This window comes from Bombina bombina, chromosome 2, assembly GCF_027579735.1.
Source record: "Bombina bombina isolate aBomBom1 chromosome 2, aBomBom1.pri, whole genome shotgun sequence".
Classification (NCBI taxonomy): Eukaryota; Metazoa; Chordata; class Amphibia; order Anura; family Bombinatoridae; genus Bombina; species Bombina bombina.
In genome coordinates, this window is record NC_069500.1 from 1087567832 (window position 1) to 1087588170 (window position 20339).

A 20339-nucleotide genomic window follows, 5' to 3' on the forward strand; every position below is an offset into this window, starting at 1 on the left:
AACGTATTTCTGTTTACTCTGGGTCTTTTATGTGACCAAATAAATCGGTCAAATTTTCTCTGTTGTTTCTGCAGGTATTGTATGGGGAGATCTAGGGGGAGGACTTGAAATAGGTAAAGGAATTTGGGAAGGATGTTCATCTTTAATGCATTTATGCGCCCCATCCATGAAAGATGGCCTTGTTTATGCCAGGACTCTAACGACTTTTCAGTTTCTATTTGAAGAGGGACATAATTGAGATTGAATAATTCTGTATGAGTAGGGGAAATATCAATTCCTAAGTATTTGATTTTCGAGGTTAACTGAAAAGAGGTGTGGGTTTTAATGTAGTGTATGTCTTCTGCATTTAAGTGTACTGGGAGTATCATCGATTTTTCCATATTGATTGAAAAGTTGGAGACGCTTCTATACTCCTCCAGCTCCTCAAGGAGGGCTGCTAGGGACGTAGAGGGGGAGCTCAATGTGAATATGATGTCGTCTGCATATAGCAGACATTTCTGATGGAGCTCTCCAAAAGTGACCCCCTGTATAAGAGGGTTACTCCGTATCCTGGTGGCAAGCGCCTCTACCGCTAGGGCAAATAACAAGGGCGAAAGGGGGCATCCCTGCCGCGTGCCATTATTTATCATTATCTTTTGCGAAAGGGTGTTGTTTGCGTTAACATATGCCGAGGGGTTGCTATATAGGGCTTTAATACGTGAGATCATTACTTGGGAGAATCCAAACCTTGACAGAGCAGACCAGAGAAAATCCCAGTCCACCCTGTCAAAGGCTTTCTCGGCATCAGTGGAGAGAAGGACTAGGGGCGAGTTAGAGTTTGTAGCCGAGAATAGGGTATGTAAAACTCGGATGGTGTTCTCCTTAGCCTCCCTACCCGGGATAAAGCCTACCTGGTCTACGTGTACTAGGGACGGTAAGTAATTACTGATTCTCACTGCAAGTAGTTTAGCGTATAATTTGATATCTACATTTATTAGGGATATAGGACGGTAGTTAGTAACTTTATCTGGGGGTTTACCTGGTTTAGGGATTATGGAGATTGTAGCTTCCAGGAGCGTGGGTGGAAGGTACGTACACTGGTCAAAGGAATTGTACATTTCTAGCATATGAGGACCCAGGAGGGATTTGAAAAGATGGTAATATTTGGGAGTAAAGCCGTCTGGGCCAGGGGCTTTGCCCTGTGGGAGATCTCTTATGGCTAGCAGTACCTCTTGCAGTGAAAATGGTGCGTCTAATGCTTCTCTATCGGAATCGGATAATGTTGGAAGCAGGGCCTTTTCCAAGTATGTATGTATACTATTGTGCTTATCTTCAAAGTGTGTGCTCGGGAGGTTATATAGTGAGGTGTAGTATTCTGCAAATTGATCAACAATTGCTGCGTTATCAGAGTGGGTGACATATTTGGAGTCTGTAATTTTAGATATGTGGGTTTTATATCTCTTCTTCTTCAAGGATCTCGCCAGTAGGCGCCCCGCTTTATTGTTTTCAACAAAAGATTTGGATTTGGATGTAAGCGCCCTCATATGTGCATTCTTAATTAAATAGTGATTTAAATCTTCCCTAGCTTGTTGTGATTTTTGCAGCAATAATAATGATTTGGGGTTACCCTTTAGTGCATCTTCGCAGGCCTTAAACTCAGTTGATAAAGAATCAAACATAACTGAACGTTGCTTGCGCTGTCTGTGTGTATGGCCCATAATCACCCCTCTTATATAACATTTATATGCTTCCCAGTTATTAATAGCTGAGGTAGCAGTGGGGTTATTAAATGAGAAGAATTCTGAAGTTTTTTCGGCCAGATCAGTAGTTATCAAGGGGTCTAATAGAATTTGGTCATTTAGTTTCCAACAGTGTTGGTGTCGTGGTTTAGTGGACCACAAAAACATGGAGCAGACCATGCTATGGTCTGACCAGGAGGTGTGGTGAAGCCTCGAATCTATAAGTGAGGTAAGCATCTGCTGTTCGCAAAAAATATAATCAAGACGGGTGTAGGAGCGCTGGGGATTTGAGAAAAAAGTGAAGTCTTTGGTGTTTGGATGAGTGGTTCTCCAAGTGTCAAAGAGAGGGAGAGTGCTTATTGCTCTCCAGTTGGATCTGATCTGGGAGTTCCTAATATAAGACTTGCCCTGAGATGTGTCTAACATGGGGTTAACAGGGAAATTTAGGTCTCCACTGAGGAATATTGGGCCTTTTGAAATGTCTATAATGTGGTTAATCACTGTGCGAAAAAAGGAGGGCTTAGGGCAGTTGGGAGCATATACATTAACTAGAGTAATAGGCCTGCCAAAGTACAGCCCCACTATTATTAAAAAGCGACCCTCCCTGTCTAAGTGTTTGTTCAACAATTCAAAGAAGGAACCTTTCCTAAAAGATATACAGACTCCATTATGTCTCGTCGGGCCTGAACATAAAAAGTGTTGGTCGTAGTAGAGCCTTGAGAGAGTGGGTTCATTGTTTTTTTTTAAATGTGTCTCTTGTATCATTATAATATCGATGTTTTTTTTATAAAAATCGTGAAAGGCTATTGAGCGCTTCTGTGGGGAGAAAAAACCTTTAACATTTTGTGTGGAAAGTATGAACTGACTAGTCTGGAGATGCTCTGACATAATACTATGACTTTGAAGATGCTAACAGCAAGTAACCTTGATAGTCTAATACAATGTGTTATATCCTGAGAGCTGGAAAAATAGAATTAAAAAAAATAATAACAATTCAACAAATAAATTTCAACAAACAAAAATGAAATACTTTTAAACAGTATTTTTGATCAAATAACAACAATAATTGCTAGTAGCCTAACGTGTAGAAAAGAGCAGAGGGAGAGGCGAGAGGGGGAAGATGGGTAGGGGAGGGAGAATCTTTACAGGTGGGATGTGTAGAGAGAGAGAGAGGCTAAGGTAAAGTAAGAACTAGAGAGAGAAACAAAAGGAGGAAAAGTGTGGCCCGACGGGGCCCTCTTGGGTTATCAGGGAAGTTTATACCAGGACCTAAAGATACTTTAAACAGTATATAGTATCATTTTTAGAGAGTGTCTTTCTTTCATGACTGAGAGTAGTCTGTAGTACACAGAGTCAGTGTGAGTGGGGAATAAATACCACCCGTTAGGAGATGCATGAACCCATATACTCACGACCTCCAATGATCAGGTTCAGCTGGTTATAATTTCTGCAAGAGTTCCTTTGCTGGTATTGTCAATACAGGGCTTTTTAATGCGCTGTTTGCTGATGACTTCAGACCAAAGTCTTCTCTGGGGCTTTGGCGGGAGTGTAGGAAGTTTGGATGATGGAGGCTGCGGTGTCTCAGGGGCGGAATGTCGAGGAGTTGGCAAAAGTCAGCAATTCCATTCCATTCTTTATGATTTGTATCGATACAGGAAAACCCCATCTGTAAGGAATTTTAAGAGATCGCAGGTGGGTAGTGAAGTGAGCAAATTCCTTCCTGAGTAGTAGTGTTCTAGTAGAGAGATCTTGGTAAATTTGAATTTTCGCGCCCATAAATGAGAAAGTGGGCTGAGTGCGTGCCATCTGAAATATTTTTTCTCTGTCTCTATAACTTGAAAAGCACACAATAATATCCCTCGGAGGTTGATTGTCACTGGGTTTGGGCCGTAGAGATCTGTGGGCCCTCTCAATTGGTATTAAGTCAATTACTCTTTGATCTGAAATAGCCAGTGATTGGAATAAATTTTGTAAGTGTTCCATTATGTCTTCACTCTTTACCGACTCCGGTACTCCGCGTATGCGGAGATTATTTCTCCGTGTCCTGTTCTCAATATCGTCTATCTTGTTTTCTAAATCCGATATCTGTGACTGCTGATCTTCCATGGCGTGTGACATGACCGATATTTCTTTGATAATCTCTTCTCTGTCTCCTTCTAGGGTTTCCACCCTCTGGCCCAGTTCGTTAATATCTTTTTTCAGCTCAGCGCACTCAGTTTTGATGCAGGTCTTAACCTGATTGATAAGAGCTTCCATTGCCTTTAATGTGACTGGGCCGTCTTCTGATTGCATATGTGAGCCAGAGGGAGACACAGGGGTATGCATAGTGTCAGGATTATCTGATATTTCATCATCTTCGCTATCTATCTGAGGTTGGTCTGCCTTCTTCTTTTTATTCTCTGTGCTTTTAAAAAAGGTATTGACAGAGCCAGACCCCATACTGGATTTTAAGTTCTTTTCAGTTTTGTTGACTCTGCGTTGTGCCATGTCAGCAAACATGCAGGGATTTCTGAGTAAGTGTAGTTGCTTAGCAAAGTAGATTGTCCTTGTAGCAGAAAGCGTGAAAAATAATGGAGGATGTATAGTTAGTGACAATCTCAATGTGAAAGGGGTTGAACAGTGGTCTGCAGGGTGTCACACATAAGTTTTTTTAGCCCCTTTATTTCAATAAGATACTTGCTGATGAAAGTGCATGGGGCCTTTTGCACTAAATCCCTGCTTATGGCATAGTGTGTCAGATGCGTGCTATTGTGACTGTTAAAAGCATGCCCCAAACTTCATGTAAATATAGCTTCTTACTTGGGTATCGTGTATGATGTTCACAGGGTCTCCATTTTGCAGCAGATAATTACCCTTTCCGGATATCGGTTGTGATCGGTTGTGATGCGTCACTGCGCCCCCGACTTTAGGTCCCGGCTTCAAACGCGGCCTACACCGCGGTAATAATATCAACCTCCTCCTTTAATATAAAGTCTCCGGAATTGTGATTAGAGGGCCTCCGGACCCTCCTCAGGTATTCAGAGGTCTAATTCAGGCATCTCTGACTGTCTTTTGTGGGGTAAGAGAGAGCCCCGCCGACGCCACTTCAGGAGCTCTAGTTAGGTGCGGCCATTCAGCACGCCCGCACGCTCCGCCATACCTGCTTCTTTATCTTATATCTGTCCATAAACCAATCACCAGTACTTTGAGAGAACAATGGAAAATCAACATTTTATTACCTTATCTCTGCTATATCTCACTGGGAGTGTAATTTCTTCTGCTGGCTGTGTTTACAAAGCTTATCTATAGCTGGTACGCGCGGCCACAAACTTTCAGAATAGGTGGGGATACCACATGCTAAATCAACCATTTCAAATGCCAATATAAGGGTAAAGGAGCTACTTGTAAACAATTTAATACACTCCAGCAGGTAAAGTGAATCATTTGGAACAAATTAAAGGGGAGAACATTTTTGAGTAAACTGTCCCTTTAAGCAGTGAGGGGGTCTGTAAATCTATTATCCATGTTGGGCAGGAATCCTTTGTTCTCTCCTGTTTAATTTTGCATATTGAGTGGGGAGGATTAAATTTTTATGTGTAGTCAGCAAGACATCTCATGTCTGACCTCAGAATTGCAATACACAGAATGTATCTAGCAATAAAATAAGTATGCTCAAATTTAATATTTGATAGATGGCATACTTATTTTATCTTATATATATATATATATATATATATATATATATATATACAGTATATATATATATATATATATATATATATATATATATATATATATATACTGACATTCACAGATACCCTGACACATATAAATAGCATAGATTGTAGTGTACAGTCCTTACTGCTGCTACTTCAGAAACTCACCGGTAGTAAGGGGTGGTGCTAAGTAACAAAAAACAAAAAGAAAAAAACAGGAGCGCAAAAAAAGGCTGTGCTGAGTTTAGCATAAAAAAACACCTTTTAATAGCAAAAAATAAGAACACACTCACACTCTGAAACCTCAAACATATGAGGTATGGTAACAGGCACAGCACATCTGTAAGTAACAAGCAAAGCTCAGTCTCCCTTTTTAGTAATCCAGAGTTACAGTCCGCTTATCAGATCTTGGGATCCCTGTGTGTCTGCAGTAGAGTCTTTTAATGCTCACCTCTGCCTGTACTCCACAAGAGGAAAGCAGAGGTTTCCAGGTGTATGACTGCTGTGCATCTGACAAATAGGGGAGGAGCCCCACAAAACGTGTTAGGCCACACCCACATTGGAGGATGCTCACAAGCACTCGAGAGTTAGCGTTCTATCCGGCTTGTGAACACTTGCTCGTTTCAGTAGGAAGATAGCGGTCCTTTACTTTTCAGCAACTTCCGTGATCTTTACAGTGAACTTACACAGAGGTCATAGACCTTGAACCTCTGCTTCCCTCTTGTGGAGTACGGTTTGTGGATACAGGCAGAGGTGAGCATTAAAAGACTCTTGGAGGAATTCCTTACTAAAGGAGCTGCTTTCTCGTGCTGCAGCAAAAAGGTTTAGAAAAACCCAGGGGGGAGAGCAGGGGATGGAATGTTTTGTGGAAAACTGTCAGGAAACCATCTGGGCCTGGGCTTTTGTGTTATGCATATGCTTTACTGTTAATTGGAGCTCATCAGGGGAGAATGAAGCCAACAGGTCCTCCTTAACAGATTCCCATAGGGAAGGAAGGTTGAGATTCCATAGGAATGCTGTGATAGAGTCCAACAGCAACTCAGGAGTAGTTCCAGACCAGCTCAAATTATACAGATTGGCATAGTATTTAGCGAAGGTATCTCCAACGTCCTAAGGGGAAGAGACTAGCATACCTTCATTATCTATAGCCAGAATTCTGGAGGCCGCAGTTCTGTCCCTGAGTTTATGGGCCAGAATGGCTTAGGCTTTATTTCCTTGGTAGTATAAAAGTTGTTTGAATCTGTTACAGGCATGCCATACTCTCTCCAGTTCTTTATTTTTGATTTGGGTTTTTAAAGCGGTTATCTCCGTTGCAATGGCTGGAGAAGAGTTGGACTTATTGAGAGACTCTTTAACTCTTAATTTAGTCACTAGGAGACCTAATGGGACACTCCTCTGTGATTTAAGTGCTGCTTGCATTTGTATACAGATTTACTCTGAGGTAGGCTTTAAGGAAGTCCAGAAGAATTTGGTATAAGGTCTGTGGGTTTTAGTTAAAGGATACAAATTCTGCTATGGAAGACTGGATCAGGGGTTTGAAATTCAAGCCCAAGCCCTTTTGAAGTTTCCAAGATGGAAGATATCATGGTCTGACCATGAGCATACTCTAATCTGAGATTTAGTGAGTTTGTCCAGAGTCCAAGAATCTGTAAAAAAGTGATCTAATCTGGAGTAGGAGATATGTGGTTTAGAGAAAAAGGTAAAGTCCCTATCGCTGGGGTGAAGATCCCGCCAGATATCAGATTATGGCCTCGCTTCCATTGAGTCGCAATTCAGTTTGCGTGCACTCGCAAACCGATAAATAGGCTGTCAGAAGCAATATCGTTTATCGACTGTTTCCAATGGCGCGTTATACCTCAATATCGGCAGCCGGACTTCGGCTGCCGAAAAGATCTTCGCGTCCCATAGAAAGTAATAGAAGCCGTTAATCGATAAATTATACCAGGTTTCCAATGAAAGCGCTAACCGTTAATACACTGTCGGAGGCTGTCGATACATTGAGAAATATTACCCCCAGCTCAACTAGGTGTAAAAGAGGAAAATTGTGCTTTTTGAGACCTATTTTCTATTGAAATTATAAAACTTGAAAATAATGCAAGTGTTTTAATGTAGAAATAAATTGTTATAAGTAATATTTATTGTTGTCTCATGTATAGAAATAGTTGAACTTATATTCTAATAGAAATATCAGTATATATTTAAATATAATAATATATGCAAGAACATATCTACAGAATGCAAACTAGACCTATGCCTAGGGCAGCAATAAATATTACTTATATTTATGAAGTGTTAAATATAATTATATTAGAAAATAGTATTTGATTATTAAAAATATGGATAAGTGTATCTTTATTTTTCTTGAGAGGTGATCACCGGTAAGGAGCACGGATGTTAAACGTAAATTCTATAGTGTAAGGTCGGGTTACCTTAGAACTAATTGATTTTCAAGAAATCCGACATCAGATGGAAGCGTTAACACAACGTTAACTTACAGCTACACGAAAAGAGCGACTGCACGCTATCCGCAAAATATTTCAATGGAAACCTGGTACTAAAATGGAGCCGTAAATTACTTTTAGCTGTCGGCCGCTTCGGTAGCTTACGGCTCCATTTTTAACGACTCAATGGAAGCGAGGCCTATATTGGGCAACATAGGATCTAAACTTGGAAGCTGAAATAACCGTGTATGAATCTAAGTTTTTACCTTTTTGGAGCCTCTTATCCATCTGCTTGACCATCTTAAAGCCCCCCCCCCCCCCCTGCCAGGATCAGAGTTACCACTTTTATCGCATCTACCTTAAGCAAAAGGTCTCTCAAGAAGCTGGGTTGAGCCTGGTTGGGGGCATATAAATTGACCAGGGTGTAAAGGGCACCATTTAATTTACATTGAAGGATCTGGAATCTACCCTCCACATCAGATTCAAGATATAACTGACCCCTAAATTTTTATGAAAGATTATTGCTACACCCCTCAATTTGTCAGCGTAAGAGGAATGGACCAACGTGGGATAGTCTCGTAGACTAAATGGCTTGGGAAGCGATGAGGGCCAGTGTGTTTCCTGTACAAAAAGGACTGCAACACTAAGGGATTTCTTAGAGTTATTTAATATACTTCTCTTTGTGGGAGAGTTAAGGCCTTTAGCATTTAGGGATGCAAGTGTGAGGGTTTGTAATGTATGTTTCATCATCAATCTCCCCTTTTTTTGGGGGGGTAGAGGGGAGGGGTTGGGTAGCAGAGTGGGGTAAAGGGTAGGAAAAGGGTAGGATTAAAGGAGTCTTACCACACCTAGAGATCCATGAATTGAAAGCCCCAGCCAGGGTTACATCAGATGGGGAAAGGATAAGCGCTCTTTCACCTTGGCACAAATTTTGGATTTGGAATGTGGAGAAGTTAAGCTATAAAGTCATACAAAATGATAAATTGTTAGCGAAACACAACAAAGAATATCGGAAAAAGAAAAGAGAAAACACTTATATACAAGAAAGCAAAAGACACACAGTTAGCAACAAACTGGGAGTAGATTAACTCTAGAAGTAGTTTCAATGTGTATTGAGTTCTAATAAAAACCTCTCAGGGTTTGTAACAAAGGAATCTGGGTAAGTGAAGTCTCAGGATTTCTCTGAAGGGAGGTGGAAGGTTAACCCCACAAAAAACAGATTCACAAAACACATGAAGAACATGTTAAAATAAAGTATTACACTCATATAAATTCTTGTTGTAATAACAGTTAACAGAGCTGAGATCAAGGGGTTTCAATTTTTACCCCACATCCAGCCCCCTTAACCTCTTAGATTCATATGATGAGCTCTTTTTGTCATGCACATCTATTCCTGCAGTGTGGATGAAAAACATGTTTTTTATCCAGGGGGGGTCCCCATTCCAATCAAGTTTCTGGGACCCTGCTCTGCAGATCGGGAAAAGAGACTGCAGGTACCTTCTCCATCCCTGTCTCCTTCCTACAGTCATGTGATGTTACTACTGGTGCCCATGGTTACATCACAAGGGAGTGTGACAGGTAGTTTGAGATGGGAAGCAAGGGGGCTAGAGATAAGGGCTTAACAAGTGACCCCTCATGTAAAGGAATGGAGTTCTCTCTTTCAAATGAGGGGTCACATATCCATGTAAGTTGTAGGCAATCACTGTAAACATGTCAATAACCTGCAGTAGCACTTAAAACCTTAAGGAAAAGGGGGCTGTAATGAAGCCCCTATCTCCCACCATTTGGGTTAGAGGAATAAGTGACCCCTGATTTTAAACCCCCCTAGGATTCAGCTGATCACCTTAAAAAAATGATGTTTCCTTGCCTCACTAGAAACAAAGTAATTTCTAGTGGGGAGGGAGGGGTGACTACTACAGAGCCCATATACCCCCTCTTATTCTCTTATTTAATTAGAGATCCCTCATATAAAAGTGGGAATCCACCTCTTTAAAATGATGGGGTCACACCTACATCTAATTTTCATGGTGATCATCAGCACTTTTAGAGCTCTCATTCCCCCATAAAGCACAAAGTGTTAAGAGAAATCTAAATATTTTGGGAAAGGGGAACCACCTATTTCCAGTGTGGGTATATCCCTGTCATTAGAAGGAGATTGCAATTTGTATGCCATCACCTACCTAATATATTAACTGTATGTAGGGCAGTGGCCCTAAAGGTACCCCTCTCCCCTTAAGACAGCATACAACACATACACACAATACTCCTCACATGAAATAGGGGATTGCTCACAATCAAATGAGTAGTCTCATGCCCCATTAAAATGCAGGTGATTGCCATAGAAACAGCAATCATCTGTATACATGGTGCATTTTACAGTCCTCTGGTCTATAAAAGAAACCCTTGCACTCAAAATGATTCCCTCCAATTTGGCACTTGATCCTTTTTTGAAACAGCAAGGCTACTGTGTTAACAGTGATCACCTTTCAGAACCATAAACATATTAATCAACAATGTTAATCAACATTGGGGGGGGGGGGTATGCTCTATGTTGAGATCCAACTATTTCAAATAAATGGTCCTGTGTCCACCCACCTCTCAACTTTGATTATATTTTTGGGGTTCCAATAATTTATAAAATGGTTTTTATTACCCCCTCACTATAATTTTAGATCCATGCATTTGAAACAATGATATTTCATAATTCAAATAAGTGGTATACAGTGCCCTCCATTATTATTGGCACCCTTGGTAAATAATAACCTTTTGATATTTTTTTCAAACAATACAATAAAATACTCTGCTCTCATTGATATCAAACAATTGCAAACACTACACAGGTTTATATAAAAAAAATCTTTGTTAAATCTATGTGTGGCACAATTATTGGCCCCCTTTTAGTCATACTTTATGCTACCTCCCTTTGCCAAGATAACAGTTCTGATTCTTCTCCTATAATGGCTTGTGAGGTTGGAGAATACATGGCAAGGGATCTAAGACCATGGGGGGTAGTTATCAAGCCGTCAACCTCAAATACGCTGGAATTCTGCAGCGTATTTGTGGCGAGGCTGATTCGCCTTAGTTATCAAAGGCTAGAGACCGGCAAAAGTAGAATTTTGTGACGTAAACTTCGATCCGCCGGACTCAGTCCGACACAGATTGATTCTTACGTCACTCCAGATGTTCCGCACACAAGTGCGGCACAATCGGACTACTTTTGCTAGTTATCAAAAAACTAACAGGTACGCTCGGCACTTTTACGGCCCAGCGTACCTGGTTTTCAAACCGCCACCCTGAAGGCGGCGGATCCCATAGGAATCAATGGGAGTCTGACCATAGCGAAAGTACAAGTTCGCTGCTGCCAGACATCCCATTCATTCCTATGGGAGCTGTCTACACCTAACACCCTAACATGTACCCCGAGTCTAAACACTTCTAATCTGTCCCCCCCTACACCGCCGCAACTAAATAAAATGATTAACCCCTAAACCGCTGCTCCCGGAGCCCACCGCAAGCTACTCTATACCTATTAACCCCTAAACCGCCGCTCCCGGAGCCCACCGCCACCTACATGATACCTAGTAACCCCTTATCCTGCCCCCCCTATAATAAAGTTATTGACCCCTATCCTGCCGATCCCGCACCTCGCCGCAAATAAATAAATAGTTTAACCCCTAAACCTCCGCTCCCTGACCCTGCCGCAACCTATATTAAATTTATTAACCCCTAATCTGCCCCCCCTACACTGTCGCCACCTATAATACATTTATTAACCCCTATCCTGCCCCCCACTACCCCACCGCTAATGTAATAAATTTATTAACCCCTAAACCTAAGTCTAACACTAACCCTAACACCCCCCTAACTTAAATATTAATTAAATAAATCTAAATCATATTTCTATTATGAACTAAATGAATCCTATTTAAAACTAAATACTTACCTTTAAAATAAACCCTAATATAGCTACAATATAAATAATAATTATATTGTAGCTATCTTAGGATTTATTTTTATTTTACAGGTACCTTTCAATTTATTTTAACCAGGTACAATAGCTATTAAATAGTTATTAACTATTTAATAGCTACCTAGCTAAAATAAAGAGAAATTTACCTGTAAAATAAAAACTAACCTAAGTTACAATTACACCTAACACTACACTATACTTAAATAAATTATTCCTATTTAAAACTAAATACTTACCTGTAAAATAAACCCTAAGATAGCTACAATATAATTAATAATTACATTGTAGCTATCTTAGGCCTAGATTTGGAGTTCGGCGGTAAAAGGGCTGTTAACGCTCCGCGGGTTTTTTTCTGGCCGCACCATAAATTTAACTCTGGTATCGAGAGTTCAAACAAATGCTGCGTTAGGCTCCAAAAAAGGAGCGTAGAGCATATTTACCACAAATGCAACTCTCGATACCAGAGTTGCTTACGGACGCGGCCGGCATCAAAAACGTGCTCGTGCACGATTCTCCCATAGGAAACAATGGGGCAGTTTGAGCTGAAAAAAAACCTAACACCTGCAAAAAAGCAGCGTTCAGCTCTTAACGCAGCCCCATTGTTTCCTATGGGGAAACACTTCCTACGTCTGCACCTAACACTCTAACATGTACCCCGAGTCTAAACACCCCTAACCTTACACTTATTAACCCCTAATCTGCCGCCCCCGCTATCGCTGACCCCTGCATTACACTTTTAACCCCTAATCTGCCGCTCCGTAAACCGCCGCCACCTACGTTATCCCTATGTACCCCTAATCTGCTGCCCTAACATCGCCGACCCCTATGTTATATTTATTAACCCCTAATCTGCCCCCACAACGTCGCCGACACCTGCCTACACCTGCCTACACTTATTAACCCCTAATCTGCCGAGCGGACCTGAGCGCTACTATAATAAAGTTATTAACCCCTAATCCGCCTCACTAACCCTATCATAAATAGTATTAACCCCTAATCTGCCCTCCCTAACATCGCCGACACCTACCTTCAATTATTAACCCCTAATCTGCCGACCGGAGCTCACCGCTATTCTAATAAATGTATTAACCCCTAAAGCTAAGTCTAACCCTAACACTAACACCCCCCTAAGTTAAATATAATTTTTATCTAACGAAATAAATTAACTCTTATTAAATAAATGATTCCTATTTAAAGCTAAATACTTACCTGTAAAATAAATCCTAATATAGCTACAATATAAATTATAATTATATTATAGCTATTTTAGGATTAATATTTATTTTACAGGCAACTTTGTAATTATTTTAACCAGGTACAATAGCTATTAAATAGTTAAGAACTATTTAATAGTTACCTAGTTAAAATAATAACAAATTTACCTGTAAAATAAATCCTAACCTAAGATATAATTAAACCTAACACTACCCTATCAATAAAATAATTAAATAAACTACCTACAATTACCTACAATTAACCTAACACTACACTATCAATAAATTAATTAAACACAATTGCTACAAATAAATACAATTAAATAAACTATCTAAAGTACAAAAAATAAAAAAGAACTAAGTTACAGAAAATAATAAAATATTTACAAACATAAGAAAAATATTACAACAATTTTAAACTAATTACACCTACTCTAAGCCCCCTAATAAAATAACAAAGCCCCCCAAAATAAAAAATTCCCTACCCTATTCTAAAATACAAATATTACAAGCTCTTTTACCTTACCAGCCCTGAACAGGGCCCTTTGCGGGGCATGCCCCAAGAATTTCAGCTCTTTTGCCTGTAAAAAAAAACATACAATACCCCCCCCCCAACATTACAACCCACCACCCACATACCCCTAATCTAACCCAAACCCCCCTTAAATAAACCTAACACTAATCCCCTGAAGATCTTCCTACCTTGTCTTCACCATACCAGGTTCACCGATCCGTCCTGGCTCCAAGATCTTCATCCAACCCAAGCGGGGGTTGGCGATCCATAATCCGGTGCTCCAAAGTCTTCCTCCTATCCGGCAAGAAGAGGACATCCGGACCGGCAAACATCTTCTCCAAGCGGCATCTTCTATCTTCTTCCATCCGATGACGACCGGCTCCATCTTGAAGACCTCCAGCGCGGATCCATCCTCTTCTTCCGACGACTAGACGACGAATGACGGTTCCTTTAAGGGACGTCATCCAAGATGGCGTCCCTCGAATTCCGATTGGCTGATAGGATTCTATCAGCCAATCGGAATTAAGGTAGGAATTTTCTGATTGGCTGATGGAATCAGCCAATCAGAATATAGTTCAATCCGATTGGCTGATCCAATCAGCCAATCAGATTGAGCTCGCATTCTATTGGCTGTTCCGATCAGCCAATAGAATGCGAGCTCAATCTGATTGGCTGATTGGATCAGCCAATCGGATTGAACTATATTCTGATTGGCTGATTCCATCAGCCAATCAGAAAATTCCTACCTTAATTCCGATTGGCTGATAGAATCCTATCAGCCAATCGGAATTCGAGGGACGCCATCTTGGATGACGTCCCTTAAAGGAACCGTCATTCGTCGTCTAGTCGTCGGAAGAAGAGGATGGATCCGCGCTGGAGGTCTTCAAGATGGAGCCGGTCGTCATCGGATGGAAGAAGATAGAAGATGCCGCTTGGAGAAGATGTTTGCCGGTCCGGATGTCCTCTTCTTGCCGGATAGGAGGAAGACTTTGGAGCACCGGATTATGGATCGCCAACCCCCGCTTGGGTTGGATGAAGATCTTGGAGCCAGGACGGATCGGTGAACCTGGTATGGTGAAGACAAGGTAGGAAGATCTTCAGGGGATTAGTGTTAGGTTTATTTAAGGGGGGTTTGGGTTAGATTAGGGGTATGTGGGTGGTGGGTTGTAATGTTGGGGGGGGGGTATTGTATGGTTTTTTTTACAGGCAAAAGAGCTGAAATTCTTGGAGCATGCCCCGCAAAGGGCCCTGTTCAGGGCTGGTAAGGTAAAAGAGCTTGTAATATTTGTATTTTAGAATAGGGTAGGGAATTTTTTATTTTGGGGGGCTTTGTTATTTTATTAGGGGGCTTAGAGTAGGTGTAATTAGTTTAAAATTGTTGTAATATTTTTCTTATGTTTGTAAATATTTTATTATTTTCTGTAACTTAGTTCTTTTTTATTTTTTGTACTTTAGATAGTTTATTTAATTGTATTTATTTGTAGCAATTGTGTTTAATTAATTTATTGATAGTGTAGTGTTAGGTTAATTGTAGGTAATTGTAGGTAGTTTATTTAATTATTTTATTGATAGGGTAGTGTTAGGTTTAATTATATCTTAGGTTAGGATTTATTTTACAGGTAAATTTGTTATTATTTTAACTAGGTAACTATTAAATAGTTCTTAACTATTTAATAGCTATTGTACCTGGTTAAAATAATTACAAAGTTGCCTGTAAAATAAATATTAATCCTAAAATAGCTATAATATAATTATAATTTATATTGTAGCTATATTAGGATGTATTTTACAGGTAAGTATTTAGCTTTAAATAGGAATTATTTATTTAATAAGAGTTAATTTATTTCGTTAGATAAAAATTATATTTAACTTAGGGGGGTGTTAGTGTTAGGGTTAGACTTAGCTTTAGGGGTTAATACATTTATTAGAATAGCGGTGAGCTCCGGTCGGCAGATTAGGGGTTAATAATTGAAGGTAGGTGTCGGCGATGTTAGGGAGGGCAGATTAGGGGTTAATACTAATTATGATAGGGTTAGTGAGGCGGATTAGGGGTTAATAACTTTATTATAGTAGCGCTCAGGTCCGCTCGGCAGATTAGGGGTTAATAAGTGTAGGTAGGTGTCGGCGACGTTGAGGGGGGCAGATTAGGGGTTAATAAATATAACATAGGGGTCGGCGATGTTAGGGGTAGCAGATTAGGGGTACATAGGGATAACGTAGGTGGCGGCGATTTGCGGTCGGAAGATTAGGGGTTAATTATTTTAAGTAGCTTGCGGCGACGTTGTGGGGGGCAAGTTAGGGGTTAATAGATATAATACAGGGGTCGGCGGTGTTAGGGGCAGCAGATTAGGGGTACATAAGTATAACGTAGGTGGCGGTCGGCAGATTAGGGGTTAAAAATTTTAATCGAGTGGCGGCGATGTGGGGGGACCTCGGTTTAGGGGTACATAGGTAGTTTATGGGTGTTAGTGTACTTTAGGGTACAGTAGTTAAGAGCTTTATAAACCGGCGTTAGCCAGAAAGCTCTTAACTCCTGCTATTTTCAGGCGGCTGGAATCTTGTCGTTAGAGCTCTAACGCTCACTGCAGAAACGACTCTAAATACCGGCGTTAGGAAGATCCCATTGAAAAGATAGGCTACGCAAATGGCGTAGGGGGATCTGCGGTATGGAAAAGTCGCGGCTGAAAAGTGAGCGTTAGACCCTTTAATCACTGACTCCAAATACCAGCGGGCGGCCAAAACCAGCGTTAGGAGCCTCTAACGCTGGTTTTGACGGCTACCGCCGAACTCTAAATCTAGGCCTTAGGATTTATATTTATTTTACAGGTAACTTTGTATTTATTTTAGCTAGTTAGAATAGTTATTAAATAGTTATTAACTATTTAATAACTACCTAGCTAAAAGAAATACAAAATTACCTGTAAAATAAATCCTAACCTAAGTTACAATTAAACCTAACACTACACTATCATTACATTAATTAAATAAATTACCTACAAATAACTACAATTAAATACAATTACATAAACTAACTAAAGTACAAACAATAAAAAAAGCTAAGTTACAAAAAATTAAAAAAAAAAGTTACAAACATTTAAAAAAAAATTACAACAATTTTAAGCTACTTACACCTAATCTAAGCCCGCTAATAAAATAACAAACCCCCCCAAAATAAAAAAATGCCCTACCCTATTCTACATTAAAAAAGTTCAAAGCTCTTTTACCTTACCAGCCCTTAAAAGGGCCTTTTGTGGGGGCATGCCCCAAAGAGTTCAGCTCTTTTGCCTGTAAAAGAAAAATACAACCCCCCCAACATTAAAACCCACCACCCACATACCCCTAATCTAACCCAAACCCCCCTTAAAATAACCTAACACTAATCCCCTGAAGATCATCCTATCTTTAGTCGTCTTCACTCAGCCGAGCCACCGATGGAACTGAAGAGGACATCCGGACCGGCAGAAGTGATCATCCAAGGGGCGCTGAAGAAATCTTCCATCCGATGAAGTGATCCTCCAAGCGGCGCTGAAGAAATCTTCCATCCGGGCGAGGTCATCTTCCAAGAGGCGCTGAAGAAGTCTTCTATCCGGGCGAGGTCATCTTCGAAGCCGGGTCTTGAATCTTCATCCCACCGACGCGGAACATCCTTCTTTCCCGACGGACTACCGACGAATGAAGGCTCCTTTAAGGGACGTCATCCAAGATGGCGTCCCTTCAATTCCGATTGGCTGATAGGATTCTATCAGTCAATCGGAATTAAGGTAGGAAAAATCTGATCTGATCGGAACAGCCAATAGAATGCAAACTCAATCTGATTGGCTGATTGGATCAGCCAATCGGATTGAACTTGAATCTGATTGGCTGATTCCATCAGCCAATCAGAATTTTCCTACCTTAATTCCGATTGGCTGATAGAATCCTATCAGCCAATCGGAATTGAAGGGACGTCCCTTAAAGGAGCCTTCATTCGTCGGTAGTCCATCTGGAAAGAAGGATGTTCCGCGTCGGCGGGATGAAGATTCAAGACCCGGCTTCGAAGATGACTTCGCCCGGATAGAAGACTTCTTCAGCGCCTCTTGGAAGATGATATCGCCCGGATGGAAGATTTCTTCAGCGCCGCTTGGAGGATCACTTCATCGGATGGAAGATTTCTTCAGCGCCCCTTGGATGATCACTTCTGCCGGTCCGGATGTCCTCTTCATTTCCTTCGGTGGCTCGGCTGAGTGAAGACGACTAAAGGTAGGATGATCTTCAGGGGATTAGTGTTAGGTTATTTTAAGGGGGGTTTGGGTTAGATTAGGGGTATGTGGGTGGTGGGTTTTAATGTTTGGGGGGTTGTATTTTTCTTTTACAGGCAAAAGAACTGAACTCTTTGGGGCATGCCCCCACAAAAGGCCCTTTTAAGGGCTGGTAAGGTAAAAGAGCGTTGAACATTTTTAATGTAGAATAGGGTAGGGCATTTTTTTATTTTGGGGGGGTTTGTTATTTTATTAGGGGGCTTAGATTAGGTGTAAGTAGCTTAAAATTGTTGTAATATTTTTTTAAATGTTTGTAACTTATTTTTTTTATTTTTTGTAACTTAGCTTTTTTTATTTTTTGTACTTTAGTTAGTTTATGTAATTGTATTTAATTGTAGTTATTTGTAGGTAGATTATTTAATTTATTTAATGATAGTGTAGTGTTAGGTTTAATTGTAACTTAGGTTAGGATTTATTTTACAGGTAATTTTGTATTTCTTTTAGCTAGGTAGTTATTAAATAGTTAATAACTATTTAATAACTATTCTAACTAGCTAAAATAAATACAAAGTTACCTGTAAAATAAATATAAATCCTAAGATAGCTACAATGTAATAATTAATTATATTGTAGCTATCTTAGTGTTTATTTTACAGGTAAGTATTTAGTTTTAAATAGGAATAATTTATTTAATGATAGTGTAGTGTTAGGTGTAATTGTAACTTAGGTTAGTTTTTAGTTTACAGGTACATTTCTCTTTATTTTAGCTAGGTAAGCTATCAAATAGTTAATAACTATTTAATAGCTATTGTACCTAGTTAAAATAAATTGAAAGGTGAATGTAAAATAAAAATAAATCCTAAGATAGCTACAATATAATTATTATTTATATTGTAGCTATATTAGGGTTTATTTTATAGGTAAGTATTTAGTTTTAAATAGGATTAACTTAGTTCATAATAGAAATATTATTTAGATTTATTTAATTAATATTTAAGTTAGGGGGGTGTTAGGGTTAGTGTTAGACTTAGGTTTAGGGGTTAATCATTTTATTACAGTGGTGGCGGTGTAGTGGGGGGCAGGATAGGGGTTAATAAATTTATTATAGGTGGCGACGGTGTAGGGGGGGCAGGATAGGGGTTAATAAATTTAATATAGGTTGCGGCGGGTTCAGGGAGCGGCGGTTTAGGGGTTAAACTATTTATTTATTTGCGGCGAGGTGCGGGATCAGCAGGATAGGGGTTAATTACTTTATTATAGAGGGCGACGGTATAGGGGGGGCAGGATAGGCGTTACTAGGTATAATGTAGGTGGCAGCGGTGTCCGGGAGGCGGCGGTTTAGGGGTTAATACATTTATAAGACTTGTGGCAGGGTCTAGGAGCGGCGGTTTAGGGGTTAGTAACTTTATTTAGTTGCGGGGGGCTCCGGGGGCACCGGTATAGGGGGTAGAACAGTGTAGTTTAGTGTGAGTGCTTAGTGACAGGCTAGCAAGAAAGCTGTCAAACAGCCGAAGAGCAGCGATATCGGATGAGTGATAACTCTCACAGTCCGCTGCTCATCGCCCCGCAGCTTTTTGACAGCTTTACTTGATAACTTAGGCGAATTTTTTCAGGTCCACGGCGGCGATGTGAGGCGAGCTTAGGTGGGCGTATTGGGCTGGCGAAGGCAGGAAAGTTGACACGTTGATAACTACCCCCCCATGCCTCCAAACTTAATCTCTCCAGATCCTTCAAATTTTGAGGTTGACACTGTGGTGGAGTCTCCTCTTCAGTTCACCCCACAAGTTTTCTATGGGGTGCAAATTAGGGGACTGGGATGGCGATGACTCCTCATATTTGTATCCATGTGAAATTGGAAGTCATGGTTTAACCATTTCCTGTTCTTAGTCACCCAGGTGTACTAAAACATGTAAAATATCAATGGGAATATACTTCAAATATATTTTTCTCATAGGACTTCATAGAGGTGCCAATAATTGTGGCACACATATATTTTACATAGGTTTTTTTGGATAAACCTTTGTTGTGTTTGCAATTCTTTGATATCCATGAGAGCAGAGTATTTTTTTGTATTTTTTAACAAATGATCAAAAGGTTAAACAATAAAGACAATTTTCCCAGCCTTCTTTGTTCATATTTAACAATGGTGCCAATATTAGTGGAGGGCACTGTAGCTATGAAGTGACTGCCATAGTAAGTCTGATAACCTGTCAGTAACGGCTAGGCTCATTTTTTTGTGTTGTTGATGTTAGGGCTCATATATATTATTTTACAATCACGAACACTTACATAAATCATTTTACAAGTGCATTTCCTAAGTGTTGCAGGTATAATTATTGTTTAGAATACATTTCTTGCAATTACTGATTGATGTAAAAGATACCCTGTGATGGGCACCTCATGCAATTATAGATGCTAATGTCAGGAATACTAACTAATGATACAAAGAAAAAGACAGGCGATTCTTGAACATTATGTTGTTTTTACAATATGGTCCCTTGGCTACCTCATGAGCCTATATGAATCTATGCCATAAAATACATATAAAG